Source organism: Acanthopagrus latus, chromosome 2, assembly GCF_904848185.1.
Source record: "Acanthopagrus latus isolate v.2019 chromosome 2, fAcaLat1.1, whole genome shotgun sequence".
Lineage (NCBI taxonomy): Eukaryota > Metazoa > Chordata > Actinopteri > Spariformes > Sparidae > Acanthopagrus > Acanthopagrus latus.
In genome coordinates this window covers 19,610,359-19,635,308 of record NC_051040.1, presented here as the reverse complement: position 1 = coordinate 19,635,308, position 24,950 = coordinate 19,610,359, and the positions used below count along the sequence as shown (strand labels likewise).

The 24,950-nt window shown below is 40.0% G+C and overlaps 1 long non-coding RNA gene across 9 annotated transcripts in view; it reads left to right on the top strand.

The window, feature by feature from the left end:
* The window catches only part of LOC119011929, a 48,582-nt gene that overhangs the window by 13,893 nt on the left and 9,739 nt on the right, over window positions 1-24,950 (top strand). For 3 of the 9 annotated variants that reach the window (XR_005072311.1, XR_005072307.1, XR_005072313.1), the window contains exon 2: window positions 20,726-20,967. The exons of 5 other annotated variants lie outside the window; for them this stretch is intronic. This is a non-coding gene — a long non-coding RNA (uncharacterized LOC119011929). Of the gene's footprint in view, window positions 1-5,977; window positions 6,045-20,725; window positions 20,968-24,950 lie in introns of all 9 variants that reach the window. One more of the 9 variants, XR_005072312.1, reaches the window with a different exon arrangement.

Below are 24,950 nucleotides of genomic sequence, written 5' to 3'. Positions count from 1 at the left end.
GTGCTAGCTCTCCTGTTTGTCCATGATGAATGTCTTGGTTGGCTGCCACAACCTTCTGTTCATTAGATCATCTGTAGTTTATCACAGTGATCCAAATCTTCAGTGTTTTGTACCTCAATCCCTATTTGTCCCATGCCAGGTAGTCACTGGTGATTCCAGCTATGCACCACATGATTGGAAGGCTCGTCGCTTCCTGCAGCTCAGCGCAGATGTTTTTTTAGGCAACTATTCATGCCTTTGACAGCCTGTTTCTGCAATGCAGAGGATGTGCTTCATGACCAGGCCTTGACGTTTGACCCTGTCAAGTTGTCGAGATGACCTACTGCAGTACCTTAGCTTTACACTTGGAGGCTCCCTGTTGCATCATACTTAACACAGCTCTATATCATGATTAGGTCTAACCCTACCAAGAGATGTTACCCTTTCTTGCCCAGGCTTTACTGTCATCTTCAAAAATAAGTTATGGATACTTGTGCATCAGGACTTTCTTCTTTCGACTTGCACCCAGCCTGAAAATCACAGTGTGCCCTCATATTGTATATGTATATATTTCCCATTGTGTCGCATCCTGCTTATTCTAGGAGACAAAATAGATCAGTTCAGTTACAGATTTGTGTCATTGGGTTGGCTTACTGCTACGATGGAAGAACTTGTAAAACATGTTTTAGGAAACTATAAGATAACATTTGAAGTCCTCACTGGATTATGTGTAATGGTGTAAGTTCTACAGCAAGAATTTTTCCATTGATTTTTTTTTTGAGAGAAAAAAAGTGTCATTAAGTATACTGTCTCATTTTCCTTTGTTTACTTCTGTGCACTTTTGTTGATCTGTGTGTGTGTCTGTGTGTGTATATGTATGTATGTATGTATGTATGTGTGTTTGTGTGTTGAATGTCCAGTCTGCAAAATCAAATGGAAAAGAAAGGAGCTTACCAGGAGGCTGTTACAATGTGATGTGAATCTGATGTGATGGATATAATCTGGGTGCCATCTGCTTTGGACCCAGCACCCAACATCCCTCTACACCCTTCTCCATCATAACATTAAAAAAAGATTCATGTTCAATATTTCCAGTGGCAGACAGGTGTGTCCTTGATGCATGAGGCATTCATAGGAAAGTACAAAGTTGCACTTATCTGGGTCCATCTTTTCAGAATGGCAGAGTGGGAAAATGGTTATTAAGTAGTTTTTGTACTTTTAGGTATCATAACCTTTTGGTAGGAGTAATGTTGTACTATAGGCTCCATCAGAATGATTCTAGAGGGCAGAATTCTCAGAGACACATTTCGTCCACTGTGCTCAAAAGTCCCTGTTACCAAAGTCAATTTACAGCCAACACGTTCATTAAATTCTTTGCATTGCTTTGCACACCCCTTGCACTCTAAGATAACAAGGTCTGTAGGTCATGTGCTATATATATTTTAAAAGGGATCCATCTAGATAGCTTTGGTGTGACCTAACAAGTTTTAGTGAGGAACTCTTCCCTTTCTGGAAAATTACACCGTATCAACATGAAGACGAAAGCGTGCATCTAGTCATTGACGGGAGGCTTGTGCTTGTGACAGCATGGGATATAAACCTTAATGTCTAGAGTAGTTGGGTTAGGTGTAACATTAAATAGTTAGCTATCCTCTCTTCCATTAATAGAAGACACACTTTCTTCTGCACAGTGAAACAGAAAGAAAATAGCTTGCAAATAAAATTGCTTACAACAAGTTTGTGGATTATCTCAAATAACCAGGTCATGATGTTGGCAAGAGATGTTGATGTTAAGTTGCTGCCAGCTGCCAGAGTGTTAGATGGTAATGTTTTCACCTCTTAAATTTCTGTGGGTGTATGTGTGTCACCAAGTCAAAATGTATACAGAGACACCTTATGTACCATCAGCTACCACAGAAGAGGTTTGGAGTGCCAAGTGTTTAGATGTCTGTCCACTGACAGACTTTTGCAGCCCAATGGCATCATGACAAACACAGGTGTGTAGCTGAAATCAAACTAACTGATTTTGTGGATGTGTGCTTTCCTACTTGTGAGTCCTGACCACTCTACTGTAATAATATAGTGACCATAATGGCTACAGAACAGCTGTGAGTCGGAACGTGAACGTACTGTATTGGTAGGCATTACAGCTGGCATGATCCCATCACAAAATTGTTACTAGTTCAAATGTATTTTTCTTTGAACACCATAAGCAGCGTGCCATCTATTTCCTTTTTATTTTGGAGATGGCAGACATCTCTATGGGTCTTATTTCCAAAACTCTGCAACTCACACCAGAAAAATCTAGGTGGATAAATAGCTCTACAACAAGAAGGAAAAATATGTATTAAATGTAGTTTTGATTTGGGATTGAACTGTCTCTTTGCGTCCTCATCTAAAGAGCACTAATAGTGAGTTTCCCTAAGAGCAGATGGGAGCTAATTCCAGTGGGAGAACACAGTTAGAACTGGGCTCAATTTCAACAGGATTAACTCTCAGTTCTTAGGTAACGAGGGGGCTTGCCTACTGAGATCTCAAAGTGTGTGGAGGAGTGTAGAATGTTATGAACTTTATTAAATATGGTGGGGCAAGATCATGTAACATGTCACACAAAAGGAAGGGCACTTTTAAAATCAGCGCCAGCACGAGTGGAAAACCAGTGCACGGTCAAATTCTCAAGGTCCTTGCTTTAATCCGCCCTCTAGTGTTTTGAAGAAGTTGGACCTTTTTTTTTTCCAACGGTGAAGAATTTAAGCCAGTGAGTCGGACACTGAAAGAACTAGTGGGAGAAGAGGAAAGATTAATATGACATGAGATACACTATATTGCCAAAAGTATTCACTCACTCAGCCAAATAATCAAAATCAGGTGTTCCAATCACTTCCATGGCCACAGCTTTGTAAAAGCAAGCAACTAGACATGCAGACTGTTTCTACAAACATGTGTAAAAGAATGGGTCACTCTCAGGGGCTGAGTAAATTCCAGTCGCTACAGACCTCCAAACTTAATGTGACCTTCAGATTAGCTCAAGAACAGTGCGTAGAGAGCTTCATGGAATGGGTTTCCATGGCCGAGCAGCTGCATCCAAACCATATATCAGCTAGTGCAATGCAAAGCGTTGGATGCAGCGGTGTAAAGCACGCCGCCACTGGACTCAAGGGCAGTGGAGACACATTCTCTGGAGTGACGAATCACGCTTCTACATCTGGCAATCTGATGGACAAACCTGGGTTTAGCGGTTGCTGGGAGAATGGTACTTGTCTGACTGCATTGTGTGTAAAGTTTGGTGGAGGGGGGATTATGGTGTGTGGGGTTGTTTTTTCAGGAGCTGGGCATGGCCCCTTAGTTCCTGTGTAAGGAACTCTGAATGCTTCAGCACACCAAGAGATGTTGGACAATTGCATGCTCCCAACTTTGTGGGAACAGTTCGGGGATGGCCCCTTCCTGTTCCAACATGACTGTGCACCAGTACACAAAGCCAGGTCCATAAAGACATGGATGAGAGAGTTTGGTATGGATGAACTTGACAGGCCTGACCTCAACCAAACAGAACACCTTTGAGATGAATTAGAGCGGAGACTGAGAGCCAGGCCTTCCTGTCCAACATCAGTGTGTGACCTCACAAATGAGCTTCTGGAAGAATGGTCAAAAATTCCCATAAACACACTCCTAAACCTCGTGGAAAGCCTTCCCAGACGAGGCAAGGGTGGACCGATGTCATTTTAAAACCTATGGATTAAGAATGAGATGTCATTTAAGTTTGTATGCGAGTCAAGGCAGGTGAGCGAATACTTTTGGCAATATAGTGTATCTGGAATGTGGCTTGACTAGGAGAGTAGTAGTAGATGATGCAGAACGTTTTCAATCGTACGTCATTATGATTTCCCAATATAACAGGTACAAACAAAAACAGCTTGAACAACCCTTCAGATTTGCAATTATCTGGAGATATAAGAATGCCCATCCAGGATAATTAGATAAAAGAAACCTTTGAAGGCTGTCATTCAAAAGAAGAAAAAACAACGGCAAAGCATAACAAGACCTGGTTTGTGAACAGATCAGACCATCAGTCAGCAACCAGCGGCAGTTTTACACAACACTATAGTGATGATTCAGCAGCAGGAGGCAGAGTCTGTTTACTGACTGCTTGGATCTCATTTCACACTTAATATCCAACATTGTTTTTATCTGTGCTTCTTTTAATGAATGCATTTATATCATTGTGTTCTATTTCTTTTAACAAACCAGCCAACATTTACCATGTAATTATTTAATTTGACTCTGGGCACTTATTCAAGTTATTCATCCAATAGCGTAATTACAGCACTTGGAGATTTTAAAATATCTAAACTTGATATGTAAAGAAAATAAATGACATGAAATTATGATATTTTCTGTCAGCATGTCATAAAATATATATATATATATATATATATATATATATATATATATATATATATATATATATATATATATATATATATATATATATATATATATATATATATATATATATATTCATGAGTTACTGTATATTGTCATGTGAAAATACTTGCAAATCATCTCGTCAGACTTATTCAACAAGTACAGCGGGCCCAGATATCACTGCTGAAACTATGCCATGTCATACCTATAATGCAAGTAGTCTATGAGTGATTATTTCTGATCCACAGTAATAGTAGACCCAAATAGATGGCAATGTAAAAAGGACTGTTTGATGCATTGAAAACTTGTATATCATTCATGGTCGTTTGAGGATGAATCCTTGGAACCTCGATGACTTCTCCCACTTAAGCATCACCATGAAGTTGATATTTTTGGGTTCTGCATCAGATTAGGCGTACACTCAGATCAGTCACCCTGAAATGTGCTGTGGAGCACCAAGGCCCTCAAGGACAATGTCATGGTTCCCTTCGGTGATCCCCATTTAAAAGAGACTGATATATGTCAAATATTATGGGATGGATTGACATGAAATTTGGCACAGACACTTGACGTCTCCATGAGGATGAATCGTAAAAACTTTGGCCATCCTATGACCTTTCTGCTAACTCATCATCAGGTTCAAATATAATTTGTACAGTCCTTTGGTTTATGACTGGCTAGCAGCAAACTTATAACGTCTTATCAGCCTCAGCTTTTCTTTTTTTCTAAAAAGGCATGCTAAGGTTAGCATTCTGCTCAAAGCACCTCTGTCAGCCAAGTCTCATTTGTAAGTTCTCTATCTTACTTTTTGTGCATGCCTGTGTGCGTGTGAAAAAAAAGTTAAATCATTTTCTCAATACAGTTTTTTTTTGTTTTTTTTAAACCAAAATGATTGCTCTGTGGTTTTTTTTTGCACCTTCTCTTACTGAATTGAATCGCTACCTAAGGTACAAATCAATGTTGCATACATTAATGATTGTTGAGCACCTTGTTTCACCACTTGAAAACCAAACTGCAACTGATGCATTTTAAATGAGTTATTGGAGAGAGTAATACAAAAACATGTTTCTGACGTCAATGAAAGTCCCTTTGTTTCTCTACACGGCAGCTTTGTTTCTAAATATACATTATCCAATAGAAAGTGAGTCCTTTAAATGTTGGAGTGAGTATTTAGGCTAATTTTTTTTTCAAACTGTGTGCACAATTTTATGACTGTCATGGCTTATTTTATGTAGACAGTATTCCTGGGGGGAAAAAAAAAAAGTCTCAGCTGTGGGGCAGAAGACAGGAAGAGAGAGTTGGTATTCAAACAGTCCACAGCAGGGTGCTGCTTTATCCAACCTTTACAGTGGAACGCCATTTCTTGCAGGCAGGGGATTTAGTTAAAGGAGTCACCAGCCCTTTAGTAGCAAACATGAAAAGCAAAAATAACGGGAGAGGCAGTACAGAGATGCAAATAGAGAGAGAGATGATAAGGAAAAGAGGGGAAGAGCACGAGTGTTGTGGTAAAAACAAAAAGGTTGAAAACAAGTTCCTTATGCTGTAGGATTTGTCTCTTAAATTTTTCTGATAGAGATGCTGATTTCACTGAAGATCCTGGGGAGAGTGGGGGAATGCCAAGCAGGGAGAAAAAGTGAGAGGTGAGAGGACATAGATTAGATGTGAAGGATAGAATGAAAGCAGGCAATGTGGAATGAGAGTAAAACAGAGAGAGGAGAGGAGTCTGATAGCCGGGAAGTGATAAGGAGGCAGTAAGCAGTGCAGCCAGGCATGGCTCAGGGGCCAGGTATTGGTAGTAAACATTTAGCGAGGCAGAGATGGGAGTCCGAGGGACTTTTGAACGGTAGATTGTCTCCTCTCTCTCCTTTCTGAGCTGCCCTCCGCATTTTTAGGGAGTCATCTGCCAAATTGGATCGATAAGTAATTAACACTTTGGCTCTTGCTGGCAAGTTCTCTTCCCTGCCTTCTCTGTTGCTCGGTCTTCTGCCCCGCAGACGGCAGCACAGACAAACACAGTCGCTCGCACAACCTAAACTACACACAGATGGGGAAGGGGGGGGGTGTTCACCCATGCACAAATTTACACACACTTTACTTCTTGGGCTTCTACTGTGCTCATGGGGGTTGTGAGTGCAGGCAGCCTGGTTATCGATCCCCGCTGTCCTGGAAAAGGCTCTCTGTTCCATCCGAATACCCACTGACTCAGTCTCTCTCACTTTCCCCGCGCTTCAATCTCTCCCGACTCTCCTGTGACACAAACACACACAGGACAACCCACCCCTGCAGTTTCACCTCCATCTCCTTTCACTTGTTCCCACTCGTCTTCAGGCCAGAGTGACATTTGCCACCTGTTGATGTCAGTGGGGCGCTCTCAGGACAAAGTGGCAGCCAGTTACACATGTATCAATGACTTGCAAGGACAATAAAGCGAGGCAGTGGGATGTCTGTGATGAAGAGTGATTGGACAGATAGGAGAGAAGAGGTCAGAGGCAGACAGAGAGAGAGGGGTAAAAAAAAAAAAAAAAAAAGAAGTAAGCAAAAAAAATAAAAGCAAAGCCGAGAGAGAAACAGACAGAGTGACAGAGACAAAGAAAGAAAAGGCTGAACGACATGGAAGGGAGAGATAACAACAGCCCAAGGCCAAGCAGAGGATTGATGTGTGAGGATTCAGTGCAGAGCTCTGTCATCAATCCTATTGGCTAATCAGATGTATGGCTAAATTATTGATGAGCGAAGCTCATCAATAATTGCAGCACTGCTCCTTTTGGGCCACAGACCACAGAGAAGAAGGGAATCAGAGCTAGTGGTTTAGCAAAGAGAAAACACACAGTCATAGCATGCACATGACTATGAAATATACAGAAGAATAAAGGAATATAGAAATAAAAGACCCTGAGGTAATTTCATTCATGAATGAACTCGTACATGCCGAAACATGGAGTGAAAACAGAAGAACACTGGTGGACACATTTAGAATGCACATTTGCAATTCATGTCTAATTCATATTGAACCCAGTTACTCACCTCATCATCAGGTCAGTAATCCAACAGCTATGACGCCACCGCTCCACAATCCTTTGAACAGCTTGACTGAAAAGGCCGGTTGTACAGCCTGAGCTTGCCCTCCGTACGGCTACATTGAAGGTTTCATTTCAAAGCAGTGAATCATTTTGGAAACCTGCTGCCATGTAAAACATTTTTCTGCCCTTTAATGCATTATTCATTGGACTTGTTTCCGCCAAAGTACTTTTCCAGTATAACCCTATGAACCCATACGTAACCTGTGGTAACTGTAAATGCCCGATCTGCATTGTGTTTCCACTACAGAATACTAGTAAATGTAGGGAGGGTTGTTACCAGTCGTCCTTGGTCTTGCTGCCTGCAGCCTTTTTTCATGCAAAGTTTGTCAGTTAATAATGCAGCAGCCTCTCAGAATTAGGGCCAGTCTCTCCTGTTGTTTCCCAAAAGCAAGTAACAACATAGATGTCATGTTTAGCTACATTTACAATGAGTGGTGTACAATTCCAAAGGGTACTTTACCAAAAGAACTTTGGTGGAACAGAAGGGAAACAATGGAGTGGAGTGGACCGGTTCTTTTGATACTATCCACATTTTTATTTTCTATTTTTTTGTAATGGAATTGCAAAGGAAAACTGCTCTGATGTGTGATGAACTGTGAACTAATGTGTTGCCTGATGGCAATAAGGCTACTGTTCAAGCGAGTGTGACTCTGTCGCAGCAGCAGTCTCCGTGGAAGTCTTGGGAGTCTCTTTAAACTGAGAATTGTTCACTTTGGAAATAAGACTCTTACATCCTCAGGCTTTTAGGCAACACTTAAACAACTGCAACTAACTACTCGAACATTCTCAACTCCAGCGGTATGCAAAACAACCAGGATTGTTGCGGACCTCATTGCGAACCCATACCGAAAATAGATGTATATTTATCGTAAATATTCAAGAGCTTAAAAGTGAGTACGTAGAAATGATAAATGGTTTAGTTTATAGTTTTTCATGCTTAATAAGCGTAATAAAAAGCATGATAATGGTCATGCAAGGACACCGTGGGCGCAAGTGAATTCTGGCCATGTCTAACTCCTTTTTACTAGTTAGACAGCAGATAATCTGGGCACAAAGTGGAGCACAGAGCTCAAAAGGGCTGTACTCTTAATTTAGTCATGGGTGTGTTTAAATATCAAGCTATCAATTAGTGACGCTTCACTGAGCGACACCCCCCCCCCCCCCCCCATTTGATAACCAGTGTCTCTGTTTGATTCCATGTGGGACATTACACTTATATCTAACCTTTGGAGGAGGAGCGCTGCTGTGCGTCCCGCTGTGTGATAGTGATGTCTGGATCAGGCAGGATGAGTCATATAAATATTGTTCCTCTCAATAACAGTGGGATGCAGGTGGGTGAAATCTATCCTTAGTGAGGGACATATTAATGACATTACCTGCAGCAAGCCTCCAGCAGCAGAAACAACATGTGTATAGACTTCACCGCCAACAGGATCAGTTGGTATTTCAGGACAATTAATGTTCTGTGTTCAGCACATCAAACATTCACACACACAATCCAGATTCATCCAGTTAAATAGTTCACAGCCGTCCTCCTGCTAAATCCGGCGACCCTGTCTAAACATATTTATTTCAGAAGACAGGAGTTCAGTTCTGTTTCCCCCGAAGAGTTTCCTCTGCCCTGTTAAGTTCACCGAGTAACTACAGCCTTTATTTTTGCTGCTTGTAATATATTTGTGACAGTGACACTACTGCGTACAGGGTTTGACGTTTCGTAGATGGGAAAGGCAGCAGACCCAAAAGCCGACACCAGACAGAGAGCAGGTAAAAGCTGAATCGTTGAACACGATGAACAACAGGCAGGGTGAGGTGAAGAGCTCCGACTCAGGATGGCAGCTCCGCGTGAGGTGGTGGGGTGGACACACAGTCAGGGAGTCTACGGAGCGCAGGGTGGCAGAGGTGCTGGTGGCTGTGTGGCGTTTGGCCGAGGAGCTGGTCCAGGAGAATGGTATATGGCTATGGTCCGAATCCAAAATATGTGGAGTAGGCATGAAGTTAAAGGCGGGTGACATGACCATACCTTTTCCACCTCTTTTTTCATTTCTTTCTTTCACCTTTTTTTCTCACACTCAGCACTTTCCTGTCCCTTTCAACCGCGGGGGAAATGAATCAAAACTCGCTCAAGATGTTTTACCTCTCTACATGAGCTAGTACGTCTGGGGCACGCAGCGCTGCCGGCCGGGTCATACACACACACACGTACGCTGTGAACACACCCACGCACGGCCGGGCCACACTGCACACACACACACACACACACACACACACACACACTATTGCTGAGTCGGCTTGATGAGCGTACGGCCCCTTAAAGTGCACCACTCGGAAGCGCACGCATGCACACAAACACTCACACACACTCACACACACACACACACAGAGTTTACACAATAGGAAACTGGTTGTGCACATTATTTATCTTGACGATGGCTTTCCAGTGTGTTATCCTGTCATCACTTCCAACTACCACTTAGAGTTCTGCTGTGTGTGCATCTCAGCGTGTGTTTCTGTCCGTGGACGCGCTTTGCCTTCTTGTGTCATAGCGCTGTAGGTACACTGTACGCACGTGTGTGTTTGTTTTGCCCGTGTACCTAAATACACACCTGTGTGCTTGTGTACGTCTGTCCTTTCCTGCGCGTGCGTGTGCGTGTTTGTTGGCAGTCAGGTGCATTATCCTGTCAGAGTGCAGAGCCCGGCTCATATCTTACCTCTAACAGCCAGATAGGAAAACCACTCCGCTTTTGATTTGAGGCGAGAAAAGTGGTTTAGCACACCTCTCTCATATATCTCACCTTCTCCCTTCTCCCGCCTCCCCTCCCGCACTCCCTTTATACTTTTATTTGTCAATTTCCTCTCATCCTGGCCTTGCTGTCAGCGGGGCTGGAGTCGACATACCTGTGGCTCAGGCTTCGTCCAAACTCGCCGTATAAACTAAAGGAACTGGGGAGAATATGGCATTGTCTTTGTGTTTATTTATTTATTTAATTATTTTGTAGCTTAATGGAACGTCAGAGCCACCTTTCATTTGTTCTAATTGCGTGCTGAACCCAGTTTGTTTTGAACGTGCGTAACGGTCAAAAAAAGTGATTTGACACCCTCAAATTAAAACCAAACATTAGCATTTAATCTTATTGACGGGGTCGCACCAAAACGAGGGCTTCATCCATCGACTACGGAGTGTGACCGGGTGACTTCTCTGCGCGGAACACAAATGAGCGCTAATGTTTCAACCAAACAAATAATTATTATGCTGCATGGGAATAAACAGTGATACTCTAGACTGTAATGATAATTAGACTCAAGTAAGTAATGTGTTTATACAGCGTTCGGTAATTGTGTCTGCAGAAACAAAGCAGCAAAAAGCAAAAACAAACACAGAGCGCTGAGTCCTAAGGAGGATGCATTAATGATTCTCTGCCGGGTCGATATTTTTCATTATTGTTGTGTTTTTATGTGGTCCTTCATTTTTTTTTTCTCTCTCTCTTCCTTTTAGTTTCTTTATTATTCAGTCGGGGCAGTTTTGATTGCTTTGGTATATTTACTTTGATTTATTTATTTAGTTTCGTTTGGGGCAGTTGCTCAGTACAACTGTTTCTTTTTTTAATATACCTTTTAAATGCAGTGTGAAACACAATAAGCATGCAATATTCTATAATTTCATCTGCCCCAAACTTACCTTTCTGTCATCAAATAAGGTATCTAATTTAGCGGATCAAACCCAGCCCACCAGATGCATTCTAGGTGGAAAAAGAAAAGCCATTACTTGACAGTTCCCACATCAAAAACAAACTGCAACAACAATAGGTAGCAGCAATTCAAATAAACAAACTCATCACTTCCACCACCAATCACCAATCTGAAACAAGTTTTCAGTTTGTGTTTTTTTTCTTTGTTTTTTTTTATGATAATAAAAACTTCAAACTTCATCTACTGAAAGAAAATAAAGACAAAGTTAGCACACGTTCACAATGTTCTTATTCCAGTATAAGAACTTTCTGGACGATCTATAACTCAAGCCAAATATTGAAAATCAAAACAACATCAACCAGTCTGAAAGAACATGTTTTAATGAAAAAATCTGCTTGGTCCTGTGTCTGTTTTACTGCTGGTGGGCTTAAACAGATAAACAAAACAGAACAGAGCAAAAAAACCCCAATATAAATGTGTTTACTTCAGATATGCAAGGGCTTGAGTGCCTTCAAACAAACAAATGTCATGGCATCTTCAATCCATTTCAAAATTTCACATTGCAGCATTGCACACCAGCTCGCCATTCTTCTCCTTCCACCACTTTCATATTGAATGGCACTTCAACTGACATCAGCTCTTAGATTTCTGACACCTGACTGACACAAATCACGTTCAGGAACATGCAGCATTTCAGACATTTTCAGTGTTTCAACTTCAACTCTTTTCATGACTTTAGTTTTTAACCTATACTCCGCTTCACAGCACTTTAACTGACAGTCAGCTTTACCCGACAGTAAAAAAACCCCAAAAAACCCCCCGAAAAAAGGCTTCCTAATATCACAGCATAAAGTAATTGTTTGAAATCCCACTGAAATTTCAATGCAAAATTCATGATGTGTGTCAAAGTATAAACACATTGTAAAACACACATTCTGACAACCTTTGGGACAAATTTCTTAAATATAGACTGGATTTAAAGGCAATATAAGACACTGACAGGTTCACCTTACATCATTATATATCTGACTCTCTGGGAATACAATGGCACTTTCACTTTTCAAGAAACAAAAGATATATATATGTTCAGGATGTGTTTATGTTAGGCTATAAATGTCAATACTTGGAATTATCAGGCGGGTTCAGACAAGTTTGCCAGTTGATAAGAACAAATGTGTAAACCCTTCACACTCTGAGATGCGAGCAATGGGTCCTGACTGAGCCTTCAATTTAGATTTCCTGGCTGTCAAGTGGGGTAAATGTGGAGTAAATCTGCCTTAATATTCTTTGATGTGCTACCGGCTTCTCTCTGTCAGCGCTCACCTACGGCGCATCAAGTTGGGCACCCCACCACGGTCAGCCTGATAAAAGACGTGAACCTCCTTTGAAACGGCCTGTGTTGGCGACACGTGTGTTGTGTGTAAAGTTGAAAGTGTTTTAGTTGTCTACCAGCTTTCACTATCGGTGGGGTGGATGTGTTTTTGCCATCCCTGGTCTGCTCCTGGATCCACGACCGGAGCAGGCGTGCAGTCACAGAGATTTTATTCCGGTAGACCATTACGTATGATTTCTCTAATACATAATGCATGAACCCATGTCATGTGTAGTGTGTTGTGCGAATATTCCAGCTCGAACGTTGCCGAACGCGGAGTGTCTTCCTCGATTGTTTTTGTGGAAGCGACATGCTGTTTGTTCGTCTGAGTGTGGTTGCCGGTGCCACATGTGACAGGCTGCGACTGTGTGTGCGCCTAAAAGCTCCACTCCTCGGCTCTCCACTCCACCGTCAGTATAAATATTCATCAAGCAGCGCACCTATTAGATATATGGGATGCACGGGCCTGAGCCAGCCATCTTCATTAGTGTTATCACGACTGACTTTCCACCAGTCAACTCTCCCCTTTTGCTCCCTTTCCCCATCCACTTCCCCTGCCCCGATGCAGCCGGGCTGGGTAACAAATCGTGGTAATAAAAGAGATTATTGAAGAGCGTTCCATGTTTTAGAAAAAAACAGCAGAAGGCTATTTTTTTTTTTTTTGTCTTGGAAATTCTCCTCTCTCTCTTGCTTGGCTCTCTCGTCGCTGTTGTAGGTTTTTATGGGTCTGAATGTTGATGACAGTCGGGGACTGTGGCGCTGGGCCAGGGAGTAAGGAGTTACGAGGAGATGGATGAGAGGAGGAGGACAACGGGGGTGAAGGGGGTAGGGGGCAGCGAGAGATTTTCAAGCAAATTTAATAACTAGCCCGCCGAATGGAATCACTTTGCCAGCTTCAGGATTGCTCACCTCTCGGAAAAGGGAGCGAGACGGAGCGAGGGAGCCAAGGCCTCGAAAAGAGGGGGTGGGTGGGGGGGGGGCAGGGGGGAGGGGGTGGGTAGGGAGGGGGAGACTCCGTATTAAAGGAGCGGAGAAAGTCTGAAACACGTCACATCAGTTTCATCTGACTGCAGTCATCAGGTTGTTTGGTTTACACCTGAGCACCTCGGGTGGAAGGGGGAGAGGAAACAGCCTCGCACAGAGAGATGAGAATGTGGCGAAAAGATGGAGCAAGAGACAGATGGAAGCAGATTAAGATGTCCAGTCAGCTGCCCTTTACACAAGAACACGTACACGAGAGGGGGGAAAAAAAGTCTAATCAAAATATGAAGAGCTTAATTTAAACTATTGGATTCTCCTAATTTGGGCAAAAAAAAAAAAACTAATCAGCCCACATCTTTTTTTCAAAGGGCTCCCAAATAAGCCTCATTATCAGTGATCAGTGAGTTCTCAAAATCATTATGATCGTCATTGTCAGAGTAGCCGCATCAAGGACTCAGTGTGATGCCTCAATGGTGCAGCGTCAAAAAGAAGAGGATGCAATCAGTGTTTTTTTGTTTTGTTTTTTTTCTTCATGACCCTTTTTTAGAGCGTACATGTCATTCAAAAACCCAGGGGGACTGAAATGAGATCAGGCTAATTAAAGAACAATATGACTCACGTTAATGAAACAACACTATCATACAGGCTTTTCAGATTTTGCTTTTTTTTTTGCAGCTTTGTTTTTTCACACGCAGGTTGCGTCATCCTTTTCATTAATTGTGCTTTTTTCACTTCAATTTTCATACAGTTGTAGTCATACTTACGGCAAACCCTTCATCTGAGCTGAGTGGGTGTTACGCATTTCTTACCTAAATCCATATTACAACCTATAATCCTTCAAGGACAGGCTCCCTCTTTAAAACCTGACCTCAGGGTTACCTCAAACCAAACATTTGATGACCAAGCACTGATACTGGGAGCCAGTAAATGAGTGCACAGGAAAAATGATGAACTGTGAGCACAGAATTTGTTATTGGGCTCATGACAGCATTCAAATTCATTTAGGAACTGATTCAATAAGCCAGATATCTTTATCTCTCCCCCAAGGTTGAAGTAACAGTTGATCCATTCAACCACACGCGTTCTCCCATATTGGCTTTTCTGACTTCCACATTATACTGCCGAGATGTCTGCTGAAATCCTTAACTTAACTAAGCTAACAGAGAAAAAAATAACAGGGTCACCACTTATATATCAGTGTTTCCCCTATATGCATTCTGTGGCTGTGCGCTGCTGGATTTTCAGCTCCGCCGAACTTTTAACCCCATGTCATGTGCAAATTACCACGCTTATTGGATTAACTTTACATTTACTAGACCCCAGTCGCTAGCTAGAATTAAAAGTTGTAAGCAGCTAGCTAGGTAAACTTGACATTGCCGTCTGAAGCCCCGTCAGACCTGCTGTCCACACTCCTAGACAAAACTACTCTATATAAACTACAGGGGTGAAGTTAGTGTGATTGGATATTCAGCGGATATTCACTCGGGTCCCAGCTGTGACTTTACTGAGGCATGTGTGTGTATACATGCATACATACATACATACATACATACATACATACATACATACATACATGTACATACACACATACACACATACAGGGTTGTATTGAATGTAACCAGTAGCTTTCTCCAAATTATGGGGAATGGCACAGTTTATCCCAGCTGCTGAGTTGTTTGTTCGGCTATTGAACGTGAGAGGATTGCAGTGGACACTGGATGATTAAATACTGTCCAATGCGTGCATTTCAGCTCATGTTTTGGGGCTACAGTTAATGCTTCTGAGGGCTGTCATTGGCCATGCTTTGAGGAGGGTTATACTTTGTATTTTATTAAACGATCAAAGTACTCAGAATCCCATTTCTGTTGTCATTTTAGAATTTAAAACCAGAGAAAAACACACCTGAACATCTTGTTTATGAAGACACCCAAGGGTCTAACTTCAGATTACTGATGTAGAAGTGCCCTGAATGGTGTGCCAGTACACTGTGACATCACTGATTGGACATTTACACCTTAACCCTTTACTAGTTTTTAATAATGGTATATCATTTACCAAATAATCTATATGTCTCCCCTGACTAAGAATATCAATCAAAAGTGATTACATTAAAAAAAAAAAAAAAACATTTTTAAATGTATTTATATATACATTTTTTTTTTTATTTCTAGCGTGCCTAATAACTCTCTGTGAACTCTGTCCTTAGTTTGGGAGAAATTGTAAACGCAACATTTCAAACCAGCAATGTAGAGCATAATTGTTTTCATTAGCAGCGGTTGTAAAAAGAGACGTAAAACAAGCCAATACTCTGATATGATCAATGGGGAAGCGTGCAAAATGCAGGCATTTCTAATTCGTCGCATTTTAATTGTGTAGGTTGATATACCCTTAAGTTACATGATCAAAAACATTACCGATTGGGCCTTAAATGGATCTTGAAGCTTGGACCATATCCTGGCCATAATTACCCAGAATCCTCAGTAATTATTTCTCAGACTGCTTAATAACTCCCCAACGAATAAAGATTATTTTATTGGCCAGGAATTGTGGCCGTTTGATTGGTTGGGAATGGCGATAGTGTCGCCCGTTTGGTTAATTGCTCCTCTGAAATTATTTTAATAAGAACAAATGCCCTTGGTGGGTTCTCTCTCTCTCTCTCTCTCTCTCTCTCTCCCTCTCGTCCCGCAGACATACGCCAACTGAGAGAGGGAAAGCGATTGAAACATTCTCATTAATGACATATTAAAGTGTCCCCTCTTTCTAATTATTCTCACTGATTACATGCAACGGTCATGGGTTAGCGAGGCCAGTGAAAAGTCTATATACATGCCAACACAATGAGAGAGAGAGAGAGAGAGGGAGAGAGAGAGAGAGAGGGGAGCGGTGGACGATAGAGGAGCTGCTCATCTGGGGTTCTTGCCAGACCTTCTGTCACTTTAATGAACAGATAATCTATGCATGATGTATACATTAAAGATTGGACTTGCACCTTCAGATGCACATTAGTTTCTGTAACTAATGGGCGATCGATAGCTAGTTTGCAGGACTGACTTTTTATAGTCCCGTTGGAGGGGACATACATAATGTTTGCGTTCCACGCATGTTTTTCATCCAGCATCCAGTATTCCATTATGTTGTCCTCAAGTTACACCCCTTATAATCATACTCATACTTATAATCATATAACACCAAAATGAAAAGAGTGTCCAAATAAAAGAAAAAAGCAAAATAGCTGAAAAGAAATAGTTGAGCATGTAAAACTGTTGGCAACTCAACACTGCAAAATAACATATTCCAAAAGTACTAAAACATGAATGGATTTACATTCAAAAGTACTTGTGCGAATACTTTAACAGTGAATTCCTGATTTTAACTCCAAGTCATGCATTTTTGGATTGTAGATGGAGAATGAGCAGCAGTAGCCTGTGAGTGAACTTAAGTCCACTGGCTAAAAAAACATGTCACACTGTATGAGCAGAATATTGAATGACCAATGATGGGATTATTTCAAGGAAAGCAAACACACTGAAAAAGAAACCTGAAGTGGATGTAGCAGCTCTGTTATCCCATTTCGAAAGATGATAAGCATTTCAGAATGAGTTATGCAAATGTGGCTTTTAATTTTCTTTCGACTGCTAAGTCTTGCTTTTATTTGCTATCTGCACTCTACATTAAAGCTCCATTAGGCAATATTTTTGTGATTAACTTTGAACGACCCCTTGTCCAAATAAGAGGACCACTTCTACAACTGCTGATCCCCTCTGAAATTCAACTGCGAAGCTGCTCAAAACAGCTTTTAGCTTTGTTTAGGTTTAACCGACTTGTGACTTTTTTCCAACAACTCTCACCACTTCTGCCATATATGTGATATTTCTTAAACTACACCTCAGTAGAAGTGTTTGATCAAAAGAATAGTAAACAGCCATATGCTTGCAGAGGGAGTCAATTGCCTATATTGACTTAAAACAAACATACATATACACACTTATTTGGTATAACAGTGGTTTAACTATGTTCCTCCACGTTCCTCCAGCCTATATTAATATATATGTATATATATATAATATATAATGATATGTGTGTGTATGTATGTATGTGTGTGTGTATATATATATATATATATATACAGTATGTATATGTATATGTATATATGTATATATATATGTATATGTATATGTATATGTGTGTGTGTGTATATATATATATATATATATATATATATATATATATATATATATATATATATATATACTGTATATATATATATATATATATATATATATATAGTGTGTATATATATATTGTGTATATATATATATATATATATATATATAGTGTGTATATATATATATAGTGTGTATATATATATAGTGTGTATATGTATATATAGTGTGTATATGTATATATAGTGTGTATATGTATATATAGTGTGTATATGTATATATAGTGTGTATATATATATATATATATATATATATATATATATATATATATATATATATATATATATATATATATATATATATATGTATGTGTGTGTGTATATGTGTATATATATATATGTATATATATATATATATATATATATATATATATATATATATATATATATATATATATATATATATATATATATATATATATATATATATATATATATATATATAATACATATATATATACACATATATATACATAAATAATACATATATAATACATATTATATGTAACTTAAGATGATGTAAATTTTCAGTAATTAATGAGTCATTAATCAGGAACTGCCTAAGTGGACATTTATTTCACAGTGTTGTTAATGCAAGCTGCTTGTCATAAACATGAACTAATTAGGAAATACTTAGTAACTACTTACTTATGTGTCACCTTACAAGGGACAGCACAAAAAGAGTAACTAATTATTTAGTAATTAGCACTTATCAAGTGTACTCATAACTACTCTGTATTGTTTCGCTTTACTTGAAGGTGCACAAAAAGTTATGATGATGTAAGCAGTAATAAATGAGTTGTTAATCAGTGACAGCTCATGAAGATTCACAGATATTCATGAACTAATCCTTGCCTAATGATGCATTAATGTGTTATCTCCCAGGCTGTTCTCCCACAACTCATCATATAGTTATCGAGTCACACTTATTCTCATTAACATTTCGTAACAAGTCAGTCATAATTCATTTTTTACTTACTCCTGAGAAACTTTTTTTTTTTTTTTTTTTTTTTTTTAAGGTACCTTAGCGCAAAATGTTAACCAATTTTGTTTAAAATCTGGGTAAATAGGTACCTACTTTTCTTCTCACCTCCTGCCTTGCCTTTCACATTTCCTGTGGCCCCTTTATTTTGCACACCTACTGTGCTTTTAATTCTTAGTGAGCTTTCATTGGAATCAATAGAGCAGCCGTTCCGATTTTTCCACCCCATCTCTTCCTCTCCTTTCTTCCTTTTTATTACAGTTTCCCTCTGTGTAAAGATCAATAGCACATGGACCTTTTAATGGCACTGAGTTCTTGCTAGCTTTGCCATGTAAGGAAGTGAAAATTACCTGCGCTCAATTGACAGACGGTGTTTTTGTGAGTTTGTGTTTGTCTATGTCTTTGACTGTGCTGTACAGTTTATTGACAGTCTGATAGCACTGCTGCCTCTCCTTTGACAAAGGAGATGAGCAAAGACAAAGTGCGAAAATGAGACAACAAACAACAAGTAATGGAAAGATTTAGAGAGTGAGAAAGTACCAGTAACTCTTTGGGTCTGGGTAGATCAAAATCCCCATGTACACAATTGTACATCATACATTGCGGTGTTTCTATTCTCAAATAGACACACCGCAGTGTTAAGTATATGTTTTTGTTGCAGTTTGAGGGATAGTACTTAGTTTGTCTGTAGCTCTGCTTTTGATTCTCTACATGCTCCACCTCAGTGGTACTGTTCATTGCCGCTACTGCTATTTTCATTCACAAATGTACACATTCAAGGTGGTCAACATTATCTGATATTGCCGTTATTGGAGTAAAAAAACTCCTTAAAACAATGCATTACATCTTCCTTGCAGTACAACTCCATGGTGCCACCTGTATAATCTGGCATTTACACCCTCACCCATTCAATCAGTCCTGCACCCAAATATCAGGCCTCTTCATTTTTAGTCACACCTTTTGTCATCTCTTTCTTCTGTTTGGCTGCTCAGCAATGCATTCTGCCATGTCAGCTGAGTGTATATGCACGTGTGTGTTTGTTCGTACATAAAGTTGTGTGTGCTTATGAAAATTAACAGAACTGACTGACTGAACAAATCCTTATTGAGACCAAGGCAACATGACTAATCAGTCCTCCTGAGTGTAATCTCACTGAGAGCTCAAGTCTGCAGAAAGTTCTGGACTAAATCTGCAGGGTGGATTTTCCATGGAGTCTTGTCTTATAACAATCCACCATGACCCCTCAAACAGACATACACACAAAAATAACTTTATTTTATTTTTATTCAACTATCTTACTCATAAAATCATTTTATACACCTTTGTGATGCCAGGCTCATGCCTCTGGGATTTATTTTCTGGAGAAAATTCCATTATTCTTGTCTCCCAGAGAACAGCTTAGCTTTTGTGTCGACATTAACATCCTGGCAGTGATGATACAAAAATGGCTTATTTTCCCTCTCTTCATTTTCCACCGTGGTTAATCTTAATCAACACTATGCAGGACTTAAGTCATGAGGTGAAGCTGGCTCTAAGTGATGACATTAATCACATTAGTGAGCATTATAATGACACATAAACACTATATAAACATAATAAGTCAAGTGATGTATGCCTGGTGATCTCATTCAGTTACGAGTACCTTCTTTATTTATCACTGCTACATAATACGCACTGTATATAAATTATACCATTCATCACTGAGATAAATGTGACATTGATATTGATATTGTCTTAGTGTCTTCATGCATTCCTCCTCTACTAGGGTCTTGGTTTTATTGGATTTGTCTAAGTGGTGACTGGAGAGGCCGTCACAATACAGCTTCCTGATGCCAGGGGCTTATCAATTGCAGTTACATTATCAAACTGTTTGAATCAAATGTTTCATGAACCATGGCATTACTGATAAGCTTGTAGCCTGTCTTTTCTCCTATGTTCCAACTCAAGTGTATCACATGGCTTTGCCTTCGTGTTTTTGGCATCGATTTGGCCCCCAGACGAGATGCTGTGGATAAGAATTCCAGCTGATCTTGTGCAGGATCCGGTCTCCGGCCCGTCACGCTCCCCTGGCTTTCTGGAGATTGATCGGTATCAGTCACCTGCCTGACAGCTCCAGTATTAAATCTCATTTAGCAAACCTGACAATTTGAAGCTGAATGAAAAACGAGACAGACAGAAGGAAGGAGGGAAAGAGACAGCTATAAAAAGTGGACAAAAAGCAACACAGCGAGGGAGAGAGGTAGACAGATAAGTCTATAGACCTTGGAAAAAACTGTGTGAATTTGTTCTGAAACTTTAAGCTTTCCTTGAGGCATTTGGGACAACTTTATGTAGATAGGAGCCTGATACTATTGTGCCTAAAGTGGTAAAATAATACATTTTGCTTTAAAAATGTTGCTCATAGTGATGACACTACAGAGAATTATCTTCTGGATCTGCAGCACCCCTCACTTTTATGGAGCTTAATGGTTGTTTACTGTTTTGGTTCACTCTCACAACTCTCATAGCGTCGATTTCACCAAACAGCAGACGCTCCAGAAGTTAGCAACTAGCTGGTGAACATAGATAACTGAGCAGCTAAAGAACCAGATATTTCCCTCGGGAGTATGTAGACACAAAACCATAGCTAAAGGAAATGTTGTGATCAGACATCAACAAACACAACTCAGAATGAAAGATAATGAGGCTCTTTGACAACTGGAAGTACTCATAACAACAGTTTCACTATATCAACTCAGGGATCCCATGTAATGCTTATTATCAGGTTCATAAGATCATTTTGAGTGCCTGCTACAAAATGTTTTCATGCTTTCGCATTCAAGAAACACATTAATGCTCTCTTCAACCCCTGTCAGACCGCTCCGTTTTAGTGCCTGTCTCTTCAGGACTCGTTTCTAAAAAGCCCGGTCTGTATTGATTGGTCAGCTCACACGGGCCTGAGCAGGCACCACCCAACGCTTTTCCACATCAGCCCTGCTGATATTTTTGAAACCAATGCCTTGTTGGGGGCGTAATTGAGGGTGGCAATTGTATACACTATAAATTAAAAAGCTGACTTTACTTTAACCGATTGACTTACAATTACCACATTAAGTAAGCCATTCCATTTAACTTGTGTGGGGTCTAAAGTTTCAACAACCTAAAATTACTTTTCCTCGATTTTTTTTTTTTTTTTTTTTTTTTTTAAGAAAGGTCACTTTGTCAGATTTTACAGTGATCATAAAAGTTTGAAACCCTTGCATCCACTTGTATCATAAAGAGAAACGATAATAAACACTAAAATAAAATGGTGATTGTCATAATACAGCTGTAACAACATATGTAGCCAATCAACATGGGGCAATGAAGGAGCCATTCTATTGAAGATGAGGAGACTGCTCCCGAGAAAAGCATAATGGGACGGAAATACTTTGAAATCGATAACTGGAGTCGAGACAACCTGTGCAGGGAGGTGTATGGTATAGGTTTTACTGAGAGCTGAAAGGCAGTGCCATTCCAAGCAGAATTTTGTAGGTCAGGGTAATTCTTTGACATTGGCTCTGGCATGTATGTGCAACCGGTTTAGGAAGATAAAAATCCTTGTGGTGTCTGCAGATTTCCCAGAACTGGTTTGCGTTCTAACAGCAGTGATATGAACAAGTTGCAGGGTTTTTGGATGACAAGCGAGGTTGAAAGGAGAAGAGAAAACTACAATAATCATGTCTGGAAGAAATGAAGACACGTTCACAATTCAGCATCAGACAGAAAAAAAGAATCCAATTCAGTTCAAGTCTGGCACTGCTGGAGAGGTTTCTAATGAGCAATATTGAGCTTATGTGACGCTGTGATTATGAGACTCAAATGACAACAAACTATGACATGGTTTCATCAGTGCTCAGCAACAAGAAATGGGTGTTTAAAATGTCAAATAGTCACACTTGATGTTGGTGATTACTTAAGGGGTCACTTAGTTGAAGTGGGGCACATGACTGCACATTGTCGATAAAGCTCTAAGACGGAACATCATATTTGTGGATAATGTCACCAAGTGGTAACTAATTAGGAAATTAATCTCTCAGCTCATTTTCTTTATTGGCAAATGTTGTTGCTCTTGCCAGGAATCAGTGTGTGTGCATGTGTTTGTGTTTGTCCAACAGGCTTGTCATTTGCCGTTCTCTGCTCATGCAAAACCAAATCCAAGAAAACAAGCTAACAACAGCAATAGAGGAGGTAACCACTGTGTAACAGTTACCTCAATGTAAATTTACTCTGCAGACTCTTCTAAGCTGTCTTTCCCATCTGTGTGACATATTGAATTTGGAACAGACGGCAAATACATCTTTTGTCACTTGAGCTGATAATTGCAAAGTGAACTCGAGGTAACTGACAAAGACTGAGTGAAAATGTATCCAGACTGGCTTGACAAATACAAATATGCCAGACTGGCATTACACATAGACAGAGGAAAACAGCAAACCCTGGTGTTGCTATAAACTAGTGCTGCTTTTAACGATTAATCTGCCCATTGTTTCCTTGATTGATCACTGAACTTAAAAATAGCAGAAAACAGTTAAATATATCTGTCACTAGAAGTGAGGTGTCAGCATGTCTCAATTTATCAGTCTGTAGACTGTCTAAGCACCCCCCAAAATGAATGTACTGTCATAGAAGAATAGAAAACCACTTGTTATTCACCTTTGAGAGGCCAGAAATGTGACATTTTTGCCATAAAAAAATTACTTCTGTGATTAAAAATCGATGAATCAACTAATTGTTTCAACTCTACCACTGACAATAAGTGGCAGAATTCAAATGGTTACAATTACACAGCTTCAATAGAAACATCTCAGTAGAACCACTGCAGTGCATTGTTCCACACTATATTAAAGCAGCATTATGTCACCTATTTTACCTTGAAATAACAGCTTTAAAATCATTTTGATGGTTCAGTGTCTTGTAATAGGGTGCATGATGTCTCTGAAACTTGTCTCTGCACTATGTAACTTCTTTTTTATGATGTGATGAGTTGTGTTTGTAGTTAGTACCTACATTACGTCTGAGAAACTGGGATTTGTATTAACGACAGTGAAACATGTAACAACAAAAAACATGTTTATTATGCTTTAATTTAACACTAATATAGTCTTATTAATGTTGACAAGCATCTTGTAAGAATTTACGGGGACCTTCTCTAACCCTTATGACTGTGGACTTTTTTAGTGTTACCAGTTATTATCAGTGTGTGTATATATATATATACACTGATAATAACAGTATTAATAATAATGTGTTTTTTTTCTTTTTTTTTTTTTCTTTTTCTGTTTACTCTCAGATGTACTTCAGGTATTTTTGCTTGCACACAATCAGGCCATGTTTAAATTTGGCCTAGTACTTACAATAAAAGCACGCAGAGCACAGACCTAAATCTGTGGAACAACTGGTTAGCAGTAATATGATGGTACCGTAGCTTTGGGCTATTTTGAAAGTCTTGTGCGCACTATTGGCTAATAGGTGTTATTTGGGGTCAGTTTGACCTCAAGCATAAAACATCAGGATATATCAGTGTTTTGCATTCCTTGCTGAGTTGTTTCTATTTAAAATAGCAAAGTTTAGCTGTGGTACTTGAGGAGAATAATCTAGAGCTCATTTCATTCCTCCTCTTTCTCTTTTTTGCACACGCGCACGCACACACACACACACACACACACACACACACACACACACACACACACACTGAATAGTTCGGGTACTACTGGATGTGCTCACACAGACCTCCGTGTAAAATACCAGCCAGATGGGAGCTTAGTCGCTGTCTGTTCTGCATGCTGGCTTTTCTGTTCAGCTAATTCATTTACTGCAGCAAAACAACATCCTTGCAAGAAGACCCCTCTCTGAGAATTCATTTAACAACCCTTCCCAGCTCGTCCCAAGCTGAGGGACTGTATAAGGCTTGGACTGCCTGTGTTTATGTGTGTGAGTGTGTGTGTGTGATGTGTCTTCGTGTGTGTCTGTCGCTGCCCTGCGTCAGCTCAGGTCCCTCTGAATTCTTCATTAGCCGTGTCTGCGTGGTTTTTAATTTTGTCCTGGCACTCATGACTCACCGAACACACATACGCCATCACACAAGCGCAAATAGTCAGACACTTCATATGGTTTCAAAGTCGCTGGGCAACAGGCAGCCCGCCGGCCACCTCTCTCGGCAAAGTGGAGGACCCCCGCTGGGCCACTAGAGCATGCTGGGAG